Source organism: Globicephala melas, chromosome 7 (genome assembly GCF_963455315.2).
Source record: "Globicephala melas chromosome 7, mGloMel1.2, whole genome shotgun sequence".
Taxonomy (NCBI): Eukaryota; Metazoa; Chordata; class Mammalia; order Artiodactyla; family Delphinidae; genus Globicephala; species Globicephala melas.
This window is the reverse complement of record NC_083320.1, coordinates 57,158,085-57,179,911: the sequence shown is the minus strand read 5'-3', so window position 1 is coordinate 57,179,911 and position 21,827 is coordinate 57,158,085.

The following is a 21,827-nucleotide window of genomic DNA, read 5'->3' as shown; positions in this document are numbered from 1 at the left end:
AACTGTTCAATGTCTTCTGTTTATTTTTAGAACCAATTGAGACTTAACTGATGGTGAAAAATACACAGTCAAGTGTGTTTACTTCACCTTTACCAAGAATCCGTTATAGTCCCAATTAATTTGTTATTCCTGTCACAACAGGTACTGGATACTTCAAAACTGTCATTACTGTTTCTGCCTCTTTTTTCCTGAGGGCCTGTGTTTATTTTTAACCCATTCAGAGGTATCTGCCTATTATGGGCTAAGTAAGGATTTCTGTGTGTCTGTGTGTGTATGTGTGAGAGAGAGACAGAGAGAAAGAGAGAGAGAAGTATATTCTCAGAACAACATAACCTGATACAGATTCTGCACCAGAAATCCTTTTCTTACTGCCCAAACAAGATGTTCTCCTCTATACTAACTTTAAAGATTTCTCATAGAGGACATAGAGAACCAGTCCTGGTATATTAGACCAGATAGACAACAATGAAATTTGAAATGTTCTAAATATGACAGTCATTGAGGTATTTTTTCTGCATAACTATTGTCATTTATGATTTATTCCTGAACATTTTATATATGTAGTTTCTAATGGGAAAGTCTACAGTGCACGGAGAGGAGTGGCTGTGAGCTCTTTCAGGCAAAAGCCAAGTCCTGTTCATTACTCTTTGAAGGAACGAATTAATGTAAGGAATATTTGTAAGGAATTATTTTTTTATAATCTGAAAATATAAAGCATACAAAAGGGGGTTTCACAAAAAGCATGAGAATTATCGGAAATAGTATGCACAAGATAATTTTCATCACAAAAATTCCCATTTGTACTCAAGCTAAAAATGACAAAACAATTAAAAGTAATTTAGACATAGGTGTGTGAGACAACCACCCATCCCTTCCCTGTTACTGCTCCAGGAAATTGATGGAGTACTGAAATTACCAAAATTTGATGATCAGAATTTTCTATGATCACTCCTTGGCATGGAGCACACCCGAGGATGTTGTGAGGCTTTTGAGTGGGCATTCAAGAATCAGATTGCCTTGGGTTAAGCCTCAGTTCGACTCTTGGCTTTGATCTGAACTCACTTAGCAATGTGTCCTTGAATAGGCTACTTAATCTAAGTCTCAGATTTCTTTTCAAAAATGGAAATGATAATACTTCTTAACTCCCAGGAGTTCAGTGAGAATATATCATATTGGAAGCACTAAGCACAATTCCAGGCACATGATAAGATTATCATATGTTTTGGTTGTTAATGTAAGAGGACTTACTGGGGGAAGTACAAGGTCTAGGTAACCTAATCATGGGTGTCAGAGCTCATTAGCTGTTTAGAGCCCTCAGGGAGTTTGGCATAACCAAGAGGATTTGTTCTACAAGGATGAGGGAAAGTGCTAGCGGTGCTTCCATATCTTCATTTCTTGGTACACTTGATATTTATAATTATAATTATCATTGTGTTGTTTGCATGTATCAATGTACAACACATTACACTGTATTGTAATTATTTATAAATATGTCTGGCTTCCTCACTTAAACTCTTTGAGAAAACAGGTCTGAATGCTTGATAATAAGTGTAGGTTTTAAAAAATATTGGTTAAATATCTGAATGAAGTAGAACTGACCTAATGGTATTACAAACAAATGTGAGATTGTACTTTTGAATTGAGCTTTTGGTTCACTGTAAAGAAAGAGGGTATAAGTAACAAATATTTCCAATACAGCTCTCTAATCATGGGTGTCAGAGCTCATTAGCTGTTTAGGGTCCTCAAGGAATTTGACATAACCAAGAGGACATATTCTACAAGGATCAGGGGAAGTATTAGCAGTGTTTATGCCTCTTCATTTCTTCATATACATGATATTTCAAAGAGATTACTGACAGCTATGTGACCTTGGGCAGGTTGCTTAACTTCTCTGAGCATCCCTTTCCTTTCCTGTAAAATAGGGATAATTAGAGTATCTTTCTCATAGGATTGTGAGGATTATTTAACATGTATAAAGTTCTTTTAAAAATGCTGGCACATAGTAAGTGCTATAGACTGAATTGCGCCACCCCAAAAAACTCATGTTGAAGCCCTAATCCCCAGTGTGACTATATTTGGAGATAGGGTCTATAAGGAAGTAATTAAAATTAAAGGAGGTCATAAGGGTGGGGCCCTGATCTGATGGGATTAGCGTCCTTACAAGAAGAGACATCAGTGAATTGATTCTCTCTCTTTCTGCCTTATGAGGACACAGCGAGAAGGCAGCATCTATAAGCCAGGAAGAAAGCTCTCACCAGAAACCAAATGTGCAGGCACCTTGATCTTAGACTTCCCATCCTCCAGAACTATGAACAACACATTTTTGTTGATTAAGCTACCCAATCTGTGGCATTTTGTTATAACAGCTTGAGCAGACTAAGACAGTAAGCACTCAGCAAATGTTATTGTTATTATTTTTGTTAATTGATATCATACATTTCCCACCAAAAGGTTCTCAAGCTCTTCTAATGGTCTCTGGGGTGTTTTTCCTTTACTTGGCAAACTACCAAAGCAAAAAAGAAGTCCATCTGACCTTTTTATTGTTATGGTTTCAAACCAAAATTCAACCTTGGACTTTTAACAGTAGAAATGACCAGTGCTACACCTATTTCTTCAGGTTTCCAGCTTGAGACCTTCTGGCAGGTGATAAAGGTTTTGGGTTTCCTGTGCAGAGCAGAATGCCCTAGCTGACAGCAGAATATTCTTTCAATTTTGAATAAAATGAGTGGAAGATATCTGAGAAATTCTGCTCTCTTTCTGCTTAAGTGAATACCTGTCATGCTTCTTACATCTACTGAAGCAATTAACACACACAAAGCTATATTTGCTCAGCCAGTGCTCCCCAACGGGGGTGTTAGCTTATACCAGTGAATAGCAAAGACCTCTGAATTTTTCAGCAAGCTAGTTTCTCCCTGAGCTCCTATCCAGACAGCCATGGAGCAACTCCTGCATACATGCTCACTACTCTCCACCTGCCTCTCTTCTCCTCCTTTACCTTTACTTTCCCCACAGTCAGGACAGCCTGGTGTTCACCTGTAGACCTAACCAGATCTTAGCTCTTTCCTATCAGCTCAGATCCTATCCTTTCCACAAAGGCTTTGAGTAGCCCAGGGCTCCCAACCCTGGCTGCACACCTGAGGGAGCTTTTTTAAAAATGCCAAAGCCTAGGACCAACCCTGTAACAATGATATCAGAATCTGAGGATGGAACATGGGCAGTGATGATTTGAATAAGCTGATCAGGTTTGAGACCCTGAAGCAGCCCTAGTTCCAAAGCTCAGTTTCACTCTGAACGTGCATTTCAGTTCTTCACTGTAACTTCACCCTGTCTCCCAGTTTGAGTAACTGGTTCTTGGTCTTGTAGCTCTGTGCCTGATTCATCAGCTTGATAACCAGGTTTTCTCCCAAGTTCTCCTGGAATAAAGCCCTGCTTTATTCTTACCATCCAGCCCTCTGTCCCTCTCCAGGACTAGAGGCAAGTCCCTGAACCCTATTCTTAATGAGAAGATCACATCCAGCTGCAGAACCTCTCTGACACTGGCTCAAGGCCTGCCTGCTGGCATAGCCCCAGCTGCCTGCTCTGAGATTTCCTGCCACCTTCTCCACCTGACTTAACAGAGTCCCACTGTCTGGTTGGACCCTCCTGGGTCACCTCCTCACATGTCACCTGGACACCATGCTATGTCTGGGGCAGATGGAGTTCTTTCCATCAGTTGTGGGTTTTCACATCACTAATCTGATTACATTCAGAAGATTGTCTTTTGCTCTGAGATCATGCCTTTCTCACTTTTTGGTGTTATAATGCCCTTCCTTTTGAGAAATGACGGTGATAGTAGATGGCAACTGCATCTTGGCAACATTTTTTAAAAAGTGGAGAACCTTATCTCAAGTTATCTCCACCTCCAAATGGCAGTTTCTAGATCTCAGGACCCTTCTCCCCATGTGGCCCATCCCACCAACAGCTCTGCCCCTCTTCTGGCACACAAGCTGCACTCCCTTCTCAAGTCATCCCTCCCTGATGACTGCAACCCCTCCTTTACATTGTCTTGGATCAAGTTCTCATTCCAGCAAGCAACCCAAGAGCAAAAATATTATTAGTGGTACTATGTAGGGCCAGAGGTTTTACACATAAGAGGCACTTGAGATCATCTAGCTCAGTGGTTCCCAAGTCTGGGGATTTTATGGTCTAATAAGTTAAAAAAAAACAAAACAAGAAAAACAGACCAACAATTTTGGGGCTGTTATAAAGTTGCCATTTTTTGTATTTTGCCAAGATGCAGTTGCTATCTACCATCCCCATCATTTCTTAAAAGCAAGGACATTATAACATCAAAAAGTCAGGACAGATGTAATTGCAGATTAAAGGTAATCCTTTGAATGTGATCATCTTAGTGTGATGAAAAACTGCCTTGAGTGTTCTTATTTTTCTTAGTTTAATATACACTAATAAAAACGTGATCATGGACTAGCATAAGTTCTTAGGTGGGTGTTTAAGAACACTAATTTAGTTCAAATCCTACATTTAACTGGTGAGGAAACTGAGTCACAGGGGGTTACCTTATTTCCCCCAGGTCACCTAGCAGATCAGCAGAATCTGGGCTAAAACTCAGGTGTCCTGACTCCTAGGCCAGGCCAGGTGACTGCCTGTGCATTCTGATGCCTCTTGACTAATTGACCCTTATCTCCCTTTTTAACCCCCTTTTTTTTCCCTATAGAAAGGCCCCCACTCCCTGCATCAGTAAAAGTCGGACACTCCTCGTTCCTGGCAGCTTCAGTTAAAATGACGAACAGAAGTAAGATGGGGAATAATAACAACAGTTTTCTCTCATCAGCTGACCACTAAGTGCCAGGCATGGTGCTAGGCATTTTACAAATGCTACTCTTTAATCCTTTAATAAGCCTAAAAGGTTAAGTAACAGTTTCTCGATTTTTCAGGTGAGAAAACTGAAGCACAGAGGTCACTTGCCCCAAATTGTGTGGTAGTAAATTCAGAACCCTGATTTAAAACCAGGTCTTCTTTATTCCAAAGGTCCTTCTTCTGTGCAATCCTTCCTCTCTTGGAAGCAAAAGTGGGGGCCTGAATCAATGACTCAGTTCTAGATTCTCAGCTTCTTGCTATCTTTTAAAAGATACAGAATCACTGGCATACTATTAGATCTTTAGTTTTTTGGCTTTCTTTTCTTTTTGTTAATATAGAGCACCTAATACCTACACCCATAATTCCTGCCCCATGGTCCCAAGTGCACCCTGGAGATCCAACAGGGTGCAGTTTATCATGTAAACTCAGCCCTCACAGAGCACTCGATAAATTAAAGATGTGGCTGAGACCAAATCTGTGCTTGAACTTAATGATCTTGGTGATCTCTGAAGGTTCCCATGGATAGTCCCAGAATTGCTCTAATCTGCATTTGTGTACATTGATTAGTACTTGTTATCCAGCCTAGTCCAGTCAACACGGCCTAATCACCGCAAAATGAATGTTGGTACATGCTTTAATTCCCAGGTTATCTTATTATCCAGAGATATTTGTCCTTATTATTGTTATTCTGGGGAGTTGTTGTCAGAAAACAGGGAATAATTTGACGATCCTGGGAAGAAAGATTGAAAACTGGGCCGGCATTAAAAACACTGAAATTTCTCGGTTCAGATTTGTATGGAAATTACTCAGCTGGATAAAAAAAGAGGCATAAAAAGAGGCCCATTTGGAATCCCAATTCCAGAGTAAACCAAAGATAGATCACTATGTTCTTAGACTACCAGACACAGGCACATAATCTCTAGAAGGGAAAGAACTGGGTCTTACTTATCTTTGTCTCCTAAACACACCTAGTGTTTGGCACCTAGTAAGTGCTCAATAAATGTTTGTAAAATTAAACGGGTTATTTCTGAGAAAAATGAAATAGCAGAGGGAGGCAACTGAGAAATATTGCACGGAATCCAGTCAGAACGTATATATTAGACACTCACAAAGTTCATAACCAAAGGATTATGGCTGCGGAAACCAATCTGATATCACCTCAGGTATTAGTTTCCTGTGGCTGCTGAAACAGATTATCACAATTTGGGTGGCTTAAAGCAACAGAAATGTATCCTCTTGCCATTTTGGAGGTTAGAGGTTTGAAATCAAGGTGTCAGCAGGGCTGTAATCCCTCCAGAGGCTGTAGGGAGATTCATTCCTTGCCTTTTCCAGCCTCTGCTGGCTGTTGGCACTCCTTGCTTATGGGCCTCACTCCAATCTCTGCCTCTGTCTCCACATGGCCTTCTCCTCCATGTCTTCTCTGTCCACCTGGTAATCCAGAATGATCTCATCTTGAGAGCATTAGCTTAACTATATCTGCACAGATCCCTTTTCCAGATAAGAGTACATTCACAGTTTCCAGGATGTGGACATATATTTTTGGGAGCCATCATTCAAACCACTATACTTCATATGATGCCAAACTCAGGTTTAAGCATTGTCTTGGCTGTGTGTTACTGAGGTGTAGAGAAAAAATATTGCAACTAGAGAGAAGTGAAACAAAGAGGTACATATTGGGGGCATAATATTTCAAAAACTGTTCATTATTCCTTCCTCCCTTTAGTTGTACTCTCCCCCACTGTGTCACTATTATAGACTCAGGGAAACACAGGGAATGACAGCTGGGAAGGAGGAGGAGAAGTTCTATGCCTGGAAGAGGGAACAAATTTTTTTCATCTTGCAGGCCTTGAGGGCTTCCTGGGAAAGAGGAGGCTAGAGATAAGAGGAGGAGATATATATCTTTTGTATCTCTCTGTTCTGGGCCCAAGTCTTGGAGGAAAGTGTGTTAGAGAGGTCCAGGAAAGCCAAAAGCAGAGAGGTGTTTTCTCCACTTCTTATGTGAGGCTTGGGAAGGAGATGACCTCACAGGATGCCTCCACAACAACCAGAGGCTGCTATCTGGCCAAGCAAAGAAAGCACCTGAGTTGGCACTCCTGAGCTGCCAGTGCGTGGAAGAGCCCCACACCATCTCTTCTGTGCCACAGGAGGGCCTGTGCCAATACAAGGATCCTACATGAAGGATCCCCACGGTGGAAGCTGAGGAGCCCTGAAGGCACGATCTATAGGGCAGGTTGCCTGGGCTAGGAATAAATGGGAAGAGCAACCAGGCTTCAGGGCATGCATAGAATCTATAAGATCAAGCTGGAGCCAATTCACCAGACAGAGATGGAGCCTAGTGAACAGACCACAAGTTTACGGCCACTGCAGAGGTCAGCACTGGATGCCATCAGGACACCCAGAGACTTGGAGGACATGGAATATCCACTTCTCAGGAACTAGAGGGCAGTACAATGACCTGAGCCTGTCATCCAAAGACACCTCTTCTCACCACCAGGAGGCTGTGTAAACCCTTCCTTCCAGACACCCACAAAACTGTACCTGAGGGGCACAGGAAGAATGGTAGAAAATCAGAAAGTCTGCAATACCTAAATAGTCTATTGAAATTGTTGCTTGGAACTGAATTTAACAATTTGGACTGAGGTGTTCCCCATATCCACTCTGCCCTGGCAACACAGTAGGTTTGGAGTGTATAAAAAAGACTTGATCAGACATGAAAAAGCTGAATTTTCTTTGCACATTTGTAAGGACTGTTTGCCATGCAAACAGGTACAATCATAAACGTGAATTGAAATCTACCTCAAATATTTGAAAAAATGATTTCACCACATTCAGACCAAACATTAGTAGTTTAACATCATTAGTATAGACTAATCCTCAGTACTAGAGAGATGAAAAATATAACCTTGCAGAGTTGGAAGAGCATCAGTTCTTCTATTCCAAGAAGGTGTGTCCCCAAACCACCCTCTACTTCATTTCATTTTCTCTCTCATTCTGTTCATTCCATACATACTTACAGCAGACCTTCTTTGCATGAGGCACTGTGCTAGGTCCTGGGATAAATAATGAATAAACCGGGGGCTCTGCCCAGAACATGCACCTATTATTCACAGACCTTTTCTAAACGCACAGTCCAGGGTCTTGGTAAGCTAATAACACCTCTGAAAAGCCCAACATCACTCCCCTAGTCATTAGATAATTGCCATGTAATCAAGTATTTAATGAAGCCCTCTGATTCTGTGTAGATTCTGTCTGAACCCAACAGTTACATTTTTGATTACTTTCTTGACAATATTTCGTGGTCTATTTATTTACAGAGAAACCTGCCTTCATTTATAACAATATTTAGGTCACTCCAAGCATTTTTATTTTTCCTTTGATTACTAAAAAAAGGATTGGACTGAACAGGAAACAGCTAGATAAATAATGCACTGAAACCTCCTGCAGGACAACGGTTTTAGAATTCTTTGGGCTTCGTAGTGTCATATTCTAAACAATGGGGGTGAACACTATGTTCAATTATTATTTAGATACTAATTTCTCCTTCATCTTAGTGGGTGTTAACTGCCAAATCCATGCTTCACATTCTGAATAATTACTCCCTCAATGATGAACATATCATAATGGCCCATTTTAACAAAATTAAAATAATTTCCCATTTATTTTTTTCACACTGCCTAGAAGTCATGCTAAAACAAAGGGGGAACAGGAAGAGGAAGGACAACGTGAAGTGATGGAACGTTGTGTAACAGCTGCCTTCTCTGAGCAGGGAGGGAAAACTTCATTTACTATCATTTAAAATATTGCAACAGTTCCTAAGCTTCTCCCCTGCCCTTTCTATGTTTAATCCAAAAAAATACCACTTTCAAAGTTTCCTTCTATCATAATGCCAATCGTTCTACACCTCCAGCCCAGAAGACTCACAAACAAGCGGCACAGATTTTTGTGCGAGTGCAGTTATGGTCTATCATTATTAAATGTCTCCTGGTGGGCGGGAGAGGCGCTTCATCACAAACAGCCATTCATCAGCACTCACCCAGCCGCTCACATCTGACCTCAGCAGCAATAATGCCACATCAAGTAGGCCAACTACCCAGTTTAGCAGCCGAGCAGAGAGCACAAGCTGGCTCCAAGATTAAGTACGCTGCCGCAGGCTTCCATTCCCAGGAGCTCCTCGGGCTGATGTTGTATTGATTGAGAAACTTTACCAGTAAGTATCACAAACAACAATAGCCAGGTCAAGACCGGCGATGCCTGAATAGGAATTCCCCACGGAGCACACTCTGAGCCAGGTGCCGCTCTCATGATCTGAGCACAGGTTGAATAAGGTTTCCGAGGTAGGAAAGAGTGAGAACCTGCAGTTGGAAATGACATTTAAGCAAGTCCACGTGGGAACAGAATGAGAGACAATGATGTAATTATCTATTCCCCAGCTTCCAACTGCAGCAAAAGCCTGTCATCTCTCAGCGTTTCTATATTCTCCAAGCCTTCTACTTCTTGCTTTTAATGCCTGTTGGGGGTGTATGATGCCTAAATCCAATATGCAAACACAGGCAGCATTCAGGGTAAACAAAAAATGAAATACTGCCATGTAACAATAGCCAAGCCATTTTAATCTGAGAAATAAAAAGGGAGATTTCTGGCTTATAAGTCTCCCATACCCTAAGAAATGCATGTAATTTTACCTCTTACCAGGTGAGCACTAAATAAGAGAAATGAGCATATATATATATATATAGTTCATGCATATTTTTATATGTGTACAAATCATATTTTTTGACAAGGTAGAGCTTGTGAAAATGGCCCTTGTGGTTGGGAGAAGCTCTTGCACCACGGTAAGTAAGTACATATAATACCAACTGCAGGCAGGTAGCCTCAGACCCCTGGGGGAAACAGTATAATTCCTGGTGCTGATGTGTGCATGTGAAAGCACACACATACACACAGGTGCACTCTCCCACACAGCTGATGTGATCATTCTCACATCAAATCAAATTCTCGTATCACATACATGCAGAATGGGATGCTATTCCATTCATAACCAGATTCTAATCTCTGGGAGAAAGATGATGCTATTCTCCTTCCAATGTTTCTGTTGATACTAATTCGTTTCTGACCTTCTTTCTCACTGTCCCAAAGTTAGGGTCAATCACTACCTGCTCTCAGTTCTTTCTGTCCTTTACACACACTTCTATTATCATACTAAATGATAATTACGTGTTTGCTAATCTGTCTTCCCTTCTAGACTATTCCCTCCTCAAAAGCAGATTTTTATATTATTAATTTTTGCCTTCCCAGGGCTCAGTGAAGTGCCCCGCACATAGTAGGGTGCTCAATAAATCTGTTTCAAACTTAACAATTGAACTGGACAGGATAGACAGTGAGTTGTCCATCCAACAACTAATCTATCCTGCTGCTTACCAACAGGACCTCAGCTTTTTCAGGGTAGCAGTGTACCTAGCTAAAAAAAAAGATTTTTACCTCTTGTCAGATTGAAAGTTTACAGGTTGAGACTATCCAGAGAGCTATTTTCCTGACTAGAAGAACAGGCTCAGTGGGCATCTATTTCCTGCCCTTCTTCTTCCAGCATGAGCTGAAAATCTGGGGCTGGGAGTCAGGTAGCCAGTCTCAATGTTAACATCTAGATAAGGGATGCTGGATTATAATTATATTAAGGTTTACCAGATATCAACATTCTTAACTTAAAAAATGTAAGTGGAGGATAAAAACCAATACCAAAAAGGACTTTGCTTCTGAAGTGATTTTTGACACCCATTTTTAATGTTAAATGACAATTATCAACCAAGTGGCTTGATAATACTATGTGCTATAGTGATTGTTCCCAGTTAGATGACCAGCAACCTTTTCCCCCTGAGTCCTACAACCACCATGTGTGTCTCATGGACAGTGAAGGGGACTTATTTTATAGTCACTGAGCATCATAGATCTCATTTCTGGCAATGACAAGAAGACAAACCTCAAAGGACCCCAAGTCTAGGAGCTAATCTTCCTGTCATTATTCCAATTCAATTCCCAAGTGCTGTGGCAGAGATTGCTAATTGCCCTTCAATATCCAAACTCCCTTCTTTCCTGTTTAATATTAAAACCCCTAAAGTTTTAGCTAGGCACATGGCAGCCCACCTAGAGACTATATTTCCCATACTCCCTTGCAACTAGCTATGGATGGCCATTTGACAGTGCATTGGCCAGTGGAATGTGAGCAGAAGCAATGTAGGCAAATTATGATTCTATTTAAAGGAAGATGATTGTCATTTGCTGTCTCTGTCCCCATTTCTTGGGGGCTGGGTTGTGGGTATAGTGGTGGTGAACTATATTTGATCTTGCAGATTAGAGCAACTCCCTGCAACAGGAATCAGCAAATTATGGTCCATGGGCCAAATTCACCACCTGTTTTTATATGGCTTACAAGCTAAGGATCGTTTTTATGTATTTAAATGGTTCAAAAATTAAAAGGACGATATTTTGTGACCCATGAAAATTATATGAAATTCAAATTTCAGTGTTCATAAATAAAGTTTTATTGGAACATAACCATCCAATCATTTATGTTTTGACTATGGCTGATTTTATGCGCCAATGGCAGAGTTGAGTAGTTGCAAGAGAGACCAATTAGCCCCCAAAACCTAAAATATTTACTCTCTGGCCCTTTATAGAAAATTTTGCTGACCCCTGCACTAGAGAATGGTATAGCAACAAGGGGGACGGTACCAGGATCAAACTTCATGAAACGTAGCCACTCACCTCCCAGGTTGCCTACAATCTTGGCGTTAAGTGAGACACAAGTAAACTTCTCCCTTGTCAAACACTGTTATTTGGTCTTTGTTAAAGCAGCTGAACCAGAATCTTGACTAATACAATTTACCCAAGACACTTGTTAAGTATTGTCGAAGACAAACCACACTGGAACAGAAAGAAAAAGGGAAAACTGCTTCTTTCAAGTGAAGCAAATGCCTCATACCATGGATGTTTCCATGAGCATTTGATAAGTTATTTCCCCAAGACATGCAAAAGGGACCTCTGCACATTCTTGAACAGTGGAGAATATGATGAAATAGTGCTGGTAGAAGATTATTTTAGCACTCTGATGTAAAGAGAGCTGAATTAGAAGACAGCTTGTCAATGAGGCTCTCTTTCAAATTCCCCATACTCCTCCAGGAGGCAGTTGAAGTAACAGGAACTATAACAATAATAATTATTGTTATTATTATATAACTTTCATTGACTGTTTACCCTGTGCCAGGCACCGTTTTAAGATCTTTACGTATATTAACTCCTTTAATCTACACATTCCCCGTGTGATAGGTACTTTTATTATCATTCTCATTTTACAACTGAAGACACAGAGACTCAGAGAAGGTAACTGACTGAAGGTTATTCCGCTAGTAAGTGGCAGAGACAGTTTTTGAACCCAGACTCACTCCAGAGTCTGTGAATGTAACCACCTTCCATGTCATTTCTAATCTTGGCACAAAATAATAAGGACTTGATTCAGGGCTTATATATTTGCTAAGGAAGTGGAAAAGAAGGAGAAATGGAAATGCAAAGAACTCTGCCGAGAAAGACTCCCAGGCAAAGATGGTGGTATCATTGTGGGCAATGAAAGGCAACAGAGAATCTGGAAATAGTCACACTATAAGGAGTCTTAAAGATCAGTCTAGACATGTGGTTCCATACGTGGCTGAGCATCAGAATAAACCAGGAATTTATTAAAGTATGGATGCCAGGACCCTCCATAAATGACCAAATCAGGCCTATTCAATCAATATCTCTAGAGCTAAAGAACTTTTTAAAAGCCTTCCAGATAATTTTGTATCTAGCCTGGCAAAAATTTAAGTCTGATACTACTAACTTTTGACAAAGATGTGTAACAACAGTAATGCTTACACACTGCCAGTGGTAGTGTAATTTGGGATAAATACTTTGGGGGAAAAAATACACTTATATACCCTATGACTTAGGAACTGTATTCCAGAGTATGTAACCAAGAGAAACTCTTGCACATATGCACAAGAAAATAAGAACAAACAAGAACTGATAAAAGAGCATTTTTGTGTTAGCAATAAAAATGTAAACAAATGTCTATTACCAGGGGAAAAGATAAATAGTGGTATATTCATACAATGGGCTACTACTATACACAAGTGAAAATTAATAAGCGATAGTTACATACATTCAGCATCAATAAATCTCATAAAATAATGTACGGCAAAAAAAGATAAAGTCGGGCTTCCCTGGTGGCGCAGTGGTTGAGAGTGCCTGCCAATGCAGGGGACACGGGTTCAAGCCCTGGTCTGGGAGGATCCCACATGCCACGGAGCAACTAGGCCCGTGAGCCACAAGTACTGAGCCTGCGCGTCTGGAGCCTGTGCTCCGCAACAAGAGAGGCCGCGATGGTGAGAGGCCCGCGCACCGCGATGAAGAGTGGCCCCCGCTTGCCACAACTAGAGAAAGCCCTCGCACAGAAACGAAGACCCAACACAACAAAAATAAATAAATTAAAAAAAAAAAAGATAAAGTCACATGACAAAAACAAGTAAAACCAAATAATGTTTTAAGAGTATATTTATCTGTAGTAAAATTATAAAGAAAAGCAAAGAAATAATAAAATTCAAGATAATTTGGAAAGGAGGAGAGGTATGTTATGTGTGAATAGTGTATGGGTTTTAAAATTAATTATTTAAAAAATAATTATAATTAAAACAATTTTTAAATAATAATTATTTTTTCTTAACTGAGTGGTGGATACACATGCATTTGTTTTATTTTTCTATAAACAGGGCATATACATTGTACATATTTATTTGTGTATATGATGGCATTCATAATTTTTTAAATGTAAGAAAACATGGCTCAAGATATATGTATATTTACTTCAATATTTTTCTGAATGTTGATCAGTAGGGAAAGTTTGAATTTGATCAGTAGGGGACTGGTTAAATATGTTAGGATAAATTCATATTACAGTATATCACGTAATTATTGAAAAGAATAAGTCCAATCTCCATACATTGACTTTGGTGGATGTTGATAATACATTCAGAGAAAAAAAAGCAAGTTATACAAAAACGTGTACAATATCATCCATTTTAATAAACAACCACAAAAGAACCACCAGATGAAAACTCTATACATTTGTGTATGTTTGTACGAGCATGAAAAACAAGTATGGAAAGATATGCACTGGTGAAGACGTTGCCAATTGCCTTCCTTTCAGCCATACCCTCCTTCCTCTTTAGAATTATAACTAGTTGTTATCCAGGCATCTTACCACTCAGAATAAAATACTACATTTTCCAGCCTCCTTTGCTATGACTGTGATCATGTAATTCAGTTTCAGCCAGTAAGATGTAGACAAAATTGTGTGCTTAATGAGAGATAAGTCAGATGAGAGGGATTCCCCTACCTCTTTTTTATTTCTTCCACCTTCCATCTTTCTTCTGGCCATCAGTATGTCTCTGTTAGCTGGAGCGCCAACAGCCATTTTTGAATCATGAGATGACTTGGAAGATGGCAGCTATGAACTAGGATAGTGGAACAGAGAGACAGAGCCTGAGTTCCTGATGACACCCTGCAGCCACTACATCAGCCCTGGACATCCTACCTCTGGACATCTTTTAGGTGAGAGAGAAATAAACTTCTATTTTGTTTAAGTCAGAAGAGGGTGGAGCATTACCAAATTTTTTCTTTATATGTCCATTTTGCTTGACTTCTTAAAACAAGCACAAATTACTTATGTAATTTAAATACTCTCTAAATAAGTTTTTAAAAAGAAAGTCTTCTAAGTGCATATGATATGACTGAGGACAAGTTTGGAAACCTTCTCTCTCATTTCACAGATGAGAAAACTGAGGCCTACAGTTCATACAGTGAGTCAGAGGTAGGGCCAGAACTGGAACCTAGATTTTTGGGCTTCCAGTACAGTGCTCTTCCTTTCATAGCACAACAGAAAATATTTTAAAATATGAGACTCTAAGAAACTTGAAGCTTGGCAGAAACAAAGAAGAAATTGCCTGGTTTCTGATAGGTTTCAGGTTTGCATGGAATATCCAAGTGCCTAATTAAAAAAAAGATGATTAGACAGAAGGCGAGAGCAGGTTTGAATCCAGATGAAATAACAGTTTTGTTCTAGAACCTTTTTCTACGTAAGATTTGGCATTGTTTTAAGTAGTAAAACCTGTCTAGTGATTTAGACATGTGACAAGCTTCAAAACATTAGAAACTTTTTATTTTCTGACTTGTCTTTGGGAAAAAAGAACATCCCATCCAAAGCCTGACATGTGAATTTCCTTTCCTCTTTACTAAAGGAATATTTTAAATTCTTAACTGTGAACTTACAGATGAAGTTAGATCATTAAACAGTATGATATAAATTGAACAAAATATAATTTTAAGCACTTAGAAAGGAAATACAGTCTTCTTTCCTTACCTAAAATGGAAGCCAATTTAGGGTCATGTTTTTGAACTATGAATTCCTACACATTTCTGAAGTTTTTTTTTTTTCTCAATAGATTTTTAGTCTCCAGAAAATGATTTGCATAATGCTCTTGTTCAACTACGGAAACTTAAGTAAGCAAAAAGACTGGACTATTTCAAGGTTAAAATATAAAAATTAAGATGAAAACCATTCGAGTTCACTCAAATTCATTGCCTTTCATCACACATTAGTTTATTCACTCGTGCCTGCTGTGGATGATCCAGGGATCGGGGTTGGCCATTCTACCTGCTCCTTTAGTAACGTGGGCCTCTTATTTTCATAAGAGTTTCATTTTTGCTCACTTCAATTACAGAGTTAAGAAAACGTTTTATAGAAACTCTTTGGTGCTTTTTCAAATCCTCAGCTCAAAACATGTAAAGAAATGCTAGATTTACTTGCTAAATATTGACTTTTCCTGTTTCTCATACACAAAGTGACAAGAGTTACATAGACAATATGAGTGGTTTTTAATTGTTCCTTTGCTGAAACTGAGCCTCCCCTCTTCTACTATCATGGAGTAAGAGCTCACTCCATTATTTCTACAATTTCAGAAGATGGAACTAGCTAAATTTCATTGTCATTAATGCAAGATCAATATCATCTGTTATACAGAATTCAGAAAAACAAGAAAATATACTGTATTTATAGTTTTTCTTATTTTCTCTAAAATGTAATCGACTTCTTAATAAACTAAGAAGCTCAGGACATAAAGATGTAAGTGAGTGTCTGGTAGCACTTCAACATTTCAGAGAACACGTGTTGCTAATGGCCTTTCTACTCATCTCCCTTCACTCACACACATACGTATGGGACAGAGCATATACTGAACTTGAGTATCAAGCACCAGAGCCAATTTATGGCAGGTGATAAGGAAACAGTCTTACCTCTAGAAGCAGTTCATTTTTCAGTGCCAAAGGCGAAGTGTTTAATAGGTATTTTATAGGCCATATATCCAATACACGGCAAGACATCTGTAGTTGCTCAAACTAAAAGTCCTTCACTAGGAATGAGCTCCCATTTTGTGTGTGTGTGTGTGTGTGTGTGTGTATGTGTGTGTGCATGTAGGTATGCTCATGCACACATATGTGTATATGCACAAAAGGATGCCCAGCAGAACAGTCCTTGGGAATCTTAGAGGAAACAGCTTTGACTGTTGGCTCTGCATCCTTCTCTATAAGATATTCAGATAAGCAACATCCTAGGTGTTTTGTGCTGAGTTCTAGGCCCAACATGGGCCACCTGATTGTGTGACCTCGACCCATTCCCTTGACTACTCTGGCCTCAAGTTTCTCATTTATCCGATTGGAGTAGCACCACTTCTTCTACATAGGTCACAGGATGGTTTGGCACTGAGAATAAATGTGAGCAAGCCCTCTGAAAACTTGATAGCACTATGAAATCAAAGGTACCCTTGTTGAGGACTTAGCAAGAGGAGGTAAACACCTTGTCCACTGCTTGACAAGACCACCATACAACCGGTGCAGTCATTTCTTAAGCAAGGAGGATGAGTCACATAACAAAAGATCTTGATTAAGTCACATTTAGAAAAGTAAAAGAGGCCTAACATTTTATAGTATCCCTATGTGCCAAAGACATTATGTCCACAGACAGAAGAAAAAAGGGCCAGTGGCTCTGGCAAGCCCTTTTGTCGCCATCCCAATAGCCTTTGAGGGGCTGCCCCAGACCCAGGGTGGAATGCCTCACCCCTCTCCACAGCCCACTTAGTGAATCATTACACTGTATAGTGTTTACCAGTTTTTACATGAAAAAAAAAAATTAAATTTCCTGGGTGTATATGGTTTATCACAGTAAGTCTGTGTTAATATTTCCTAATCATAGTGACCTCAGCCTGCCAGAATGCACAGGCCCCTAATCCTCGCTGTAATGTTTTCTCATTAGCTACGCAGCATTGCCACACCAGTGGCAGCAACCAAGCTCCGCCTCAGGCACCACTGGAATTAATTACTAGAAGAAACACTGCTGTTTTGAATTGTCATCTTGAATTTATCACTTGCCACTTAATGTAACTCATCTGACCTAATACCTCTATTGTGTCACCAGGGGCCTTGGCACAGGTTTCACCAGGATAATAGCAGGGGGGTTCTGTATACCTAATGCGGCTGAGATGCCAAACACACAGCTGCTGGAGGCCTGGTTAAAATCCTACCCCGGAGGCAAAGCATGCTAACAATGCCCCTAGCAAATTGCAGATTACCCGTACATCATGTTCTATCTGAAGCTAAGAGTGATTCAAAGGTAGGCCCAATACATCTAATTTCTGCTGCTTGGAGAAGATAATCTTTCATTTCTTTCGATGTAACAACCCTCAACATTGGTTTCTCTCATGCTATGTTTTTGAACATAAAGAAACCGGCTATTTATGTATGGAAGGAAAAGGGGCTCTGGGAGGACCTGTAGTGCTGGGTCTGGGGCCCTTTTCATAAAAATTCTGAAGAAATTGCTCATTAAATTACTCATACAAAGCAGTGCAATTTCACCATTGGTTATGTTTCCCCAGGAAAAGGAACAAAAGTACAACCTAAGTTGAAATCTGTGCTGTACTTTTGCAGGGCTACAATTTCCCATGCACTTGTGAGAATTATTCTGCACATTTAAAAAGGGAATTAATGATTTGGTTAGTTTCATTAAGCCTGAGAAATTATTTCAGTATGAAAAATAAGCTTTGATGCATGCTCTGAACGATAGCCCTCTTCATCAAATTTTTTATCTGTAAAAACCATACAGGTGAAACCAAGATTTTCCAAGTTTTCTCCCCTTTTTGGATTCACCTAAATTACATTATTTCCATTTTAAAGTTAGTCTTTCAGTTCTGCTACAGCTGTTATTTCAAAACATGACATGTACATGCATACATGTGGATGTGTCCATATACATGTATAAATTCTAGCCCCTAGAAGCTTACAGACGTAATAACATAACACTGTAATGCAACACCAAAGTATGAAAATCCTACTGATGAAATAATAAGTAAAATAGATTTACTTTGATAATGACAATTCTCAGATTATTTCAGACAAAAAACTTCCTCTGGTTACCATACTCTACACACTATGCATAGCAAACTGTGGAAGATGTATAATGCATTGTAAACATTAATAGTTACACAACTGTGTTGTTTTAGAAAGACTATTTATAGAGAAAATAGAAAATGCCTCCCCAAAGTATACTTAGACCTAAGCCACCATAATCTTCCTGCTCATACAGCAGGAAATCTAATACACCAGCTCAATAAACCTGGAGGAAACAAAGGTTTTATGTAGCATTAAGTGTCACAATATTAAAATGCCCATATTACCTTCAATTGCCCTTATAAGCTTCTTCTTAACAATCCAGAAAGTTGAGTGCCATTATGAGAAGAATATTGTCCTATATGGTAAAGGGTAGAGAAGGAAAAATCAGAAAACTTGCCCCTTCGCCTGTGTTGATGATCTCTGACTAATACCGCTGGTGCTTTTACACAAGGGTCTCTCCTCTCAAACTCTCCTATTTTATACCGTTTTGAGTTGTCAGAGTATGTTCTGTCAAAGGTGACATAACATTTAAAAGGGTATCAAAAAGTCTTGACGGCAATGCCAGCTCAGCCACATAACCTCTTTCTAAGTTGGTTTCCTTTCCTGTAAATGTAACATTGTGTGCTATGAGCTATTGAGGCTATAGAAACTGTAAAGCTCTTTCATAATACCAAGTCCTTCATTCCACAAATGTTCATTACAAATGGTAAGGTAGCAACAACAAAGACCACCACCCCTGGAAGTGTAAGTTTCCCCCAAACAGCAACAGTAGCTTTTGTGAATTTTGCAGAGAATCTAGCACTCTGTAGCTGCCTAATTAATACCTAATGACAATGATGAACCCCTGGTGATATTCAGCGAACTAATTGGGGTTTTATAGTATCTCAGGAAGTTTCAACTTAATGGCACTAAAATAGAGTCTCTTCTATTTTTATTGTACCTGCCAACTCCCCAAACTTTCTACAAACAGAAATTCATTAATTGAGATTCTTTAATGAAGTATTAACAATACAAAAGTACATTTGAAGTCTTAATACCCAGGGTCAATAAACTAATAGTATCTTTTAAGCACCAATTTCCCCCTTTTATGTTGCTTGGGCCAGTTCAGGCAAGGAGGGGTACCTTGTACATTGGGGTTGGTGGATCCAAATCCACTGGGCTGTCTTTTACATTCCTCAATGTTAGGGTAAGTCGAAGACATATTCAATAAATACACAATCTTTCAGGGTTGTGTGAACTCTTAGACTTCATGATATTCACAGATAAGGAAGTATGACACTTCTAAAGGACTGTGGTAGGTTGCATGCAGGTGATGGCAAAAATGGTCTGGAGACAGCAGCCTTCAGGGAGCTCTGTGGCCATGCCTTACGGTAAACCTTGTGAGCTAGATTATCTTTCCTCCACCCTTTTGGGATATCCAAATTGTTAACTTTCACAGTCCCACACCCATACAAACCCTCTTCAGGCAGGCTCAATGCAGAAGCTCTGTGAAATCTTTTGCTGATCTTAAGATATTTTTTAATGACTTATAATGAAATGTTTTAAAATCCCGACCGTTAGCATTAAAAATGTACCAGGGCATGCTGGGAATCAATGGCATTTAGTGCTGCTGCCTTGTAAAAAATGAAATCCTAAATGGTTCCTCCTTATGTCATTGGCAGATGTGGTTTTATACTTTTAAATGGAAAAGAGAACATATAGATATGCCTATCAGGTGAAATGACATCATAAAATACCTGACTGGAAAGCAAGGGGACTTGCTGTGGCTGGATTACTTGTTATTGAAATAGGGACCTAGAGCAAAGGCGAAAGCGTATCATCTGCAACTGAATGTTTTCAATTACTTTTTATCGTTCTTGGTCATTCTCACCACAACATATACATTGGGATAAAACATTACTTTATATCCTAAGTGAAAGAAATGCACATGCAGCATTTACTCTGCAAATGGAGACCCTGTTGCCTCTCACCACTTTGAAATATGGCAAATCTGTAGCAGTACCTACACAGTCACCAAAATGATTCTTTTTCTGTCAAATTATTCCCTTTCATCTTAATATCCAATTTCATCACAACTAACTGTAAGAGCCACATAGTCCATGATTGCATACTCCTAGGTAATAGCTGTCACACGGGTATTTAACATCAAATATACTGTTTCTTTCTTGACTAGAAATACGATTACAGAAGATGCACCTTTTTTATTTCCTTTTCAAAAAAATTGTAAAACAATCATATCCTATAGCTTAAGAATCAAAGACAAAGAAAATATGCCATTAATGGAAGCTGCGCCCACAATGCAAACAACTCTAATATAATTAATTTTTTCAGCTGGAACTTGCTAGGACAGGAAGTCTGCACTGAAGGACACAGCTCAGGACAGCCACTGAGAAAAGCTGCTTCATTGAGCAAGGGCTGTTCTGCACAAGGGTTCTTAGACATATATCCCTGGCTATGTATCTTTGCCTTGTCCTGGGTCTCCAAGAACTAGCATAGACGGCCCCCCCACTACCCTGCCTCTTGACTCATTCACAATATCTTATTTGGGGCTAGGAAGAGGGAGATTTCATATAAAATATTTTTCCCCACCTGGAAAACAATTTACCTAGAAGCACATTCCTAGTGCTGATGACTCTGAGGCTGGGCTCATAGCAGCCATTGTCATGCAAGCACAGTTGTAAGTAATAATGTGGCCTTTAATGACGGAATGATGGACCTGCCAAACACTTGCTCCTGCCATAGACTGCTTGCATTTCCCTGCTGGAGAGCACAGAGATGCCCATCTGGGAGTTATTAACATATCCTCGTCAATTCAGAACCGACTTTAACATAATCCATATTTGTTGGAGAAAGTCCAACATCAGCTTGAGAACAGCAGTCACGTGCCTCAATGACACATTTCAAACAGCACACACAGAGCATGCTTGGGCAGCTAAGCAATTCAGAAATGCAAATAGCTGAAGCACTCTCCTGACTAGATAAAAATGACAAATCCCTTCTGGCAAAAGACTGGATGTCCTCTTAATGTTGCAGGAGAACCACCAAACGAGGAAAGGTACAAATTTCTGGGGCGTTGATTTGGGTTTGGTGGGTTGCTGGGAAGGTGTCTCTTTGGGTTTATTCCAATCCTGTTGGTGCAATCCATCTCAAGTTGACCCTGGACTTCAGTGGTTGTCAGGCAGAGCTATTTGTCTGGGATGCAGGAATACAGATGCTCTTAAGCCAACAGTGTTGCCCACTGTCTGTCTGCTTGTTGACATATGTATAAGCATACACCTCTTCCTTTAAAAACACAACAAAGAGCTATGGGTTCCATTTCAACTTCATCTCTGTTGTTCTGAATGGGTTATCTACTATAAGTATATCCCTGGAAGAAGCTGGATTGGTTATGCCCCTAAATGTGAGTTCTCAGGAAATCAAATTATATCAAAATGTCATGTAAGGGC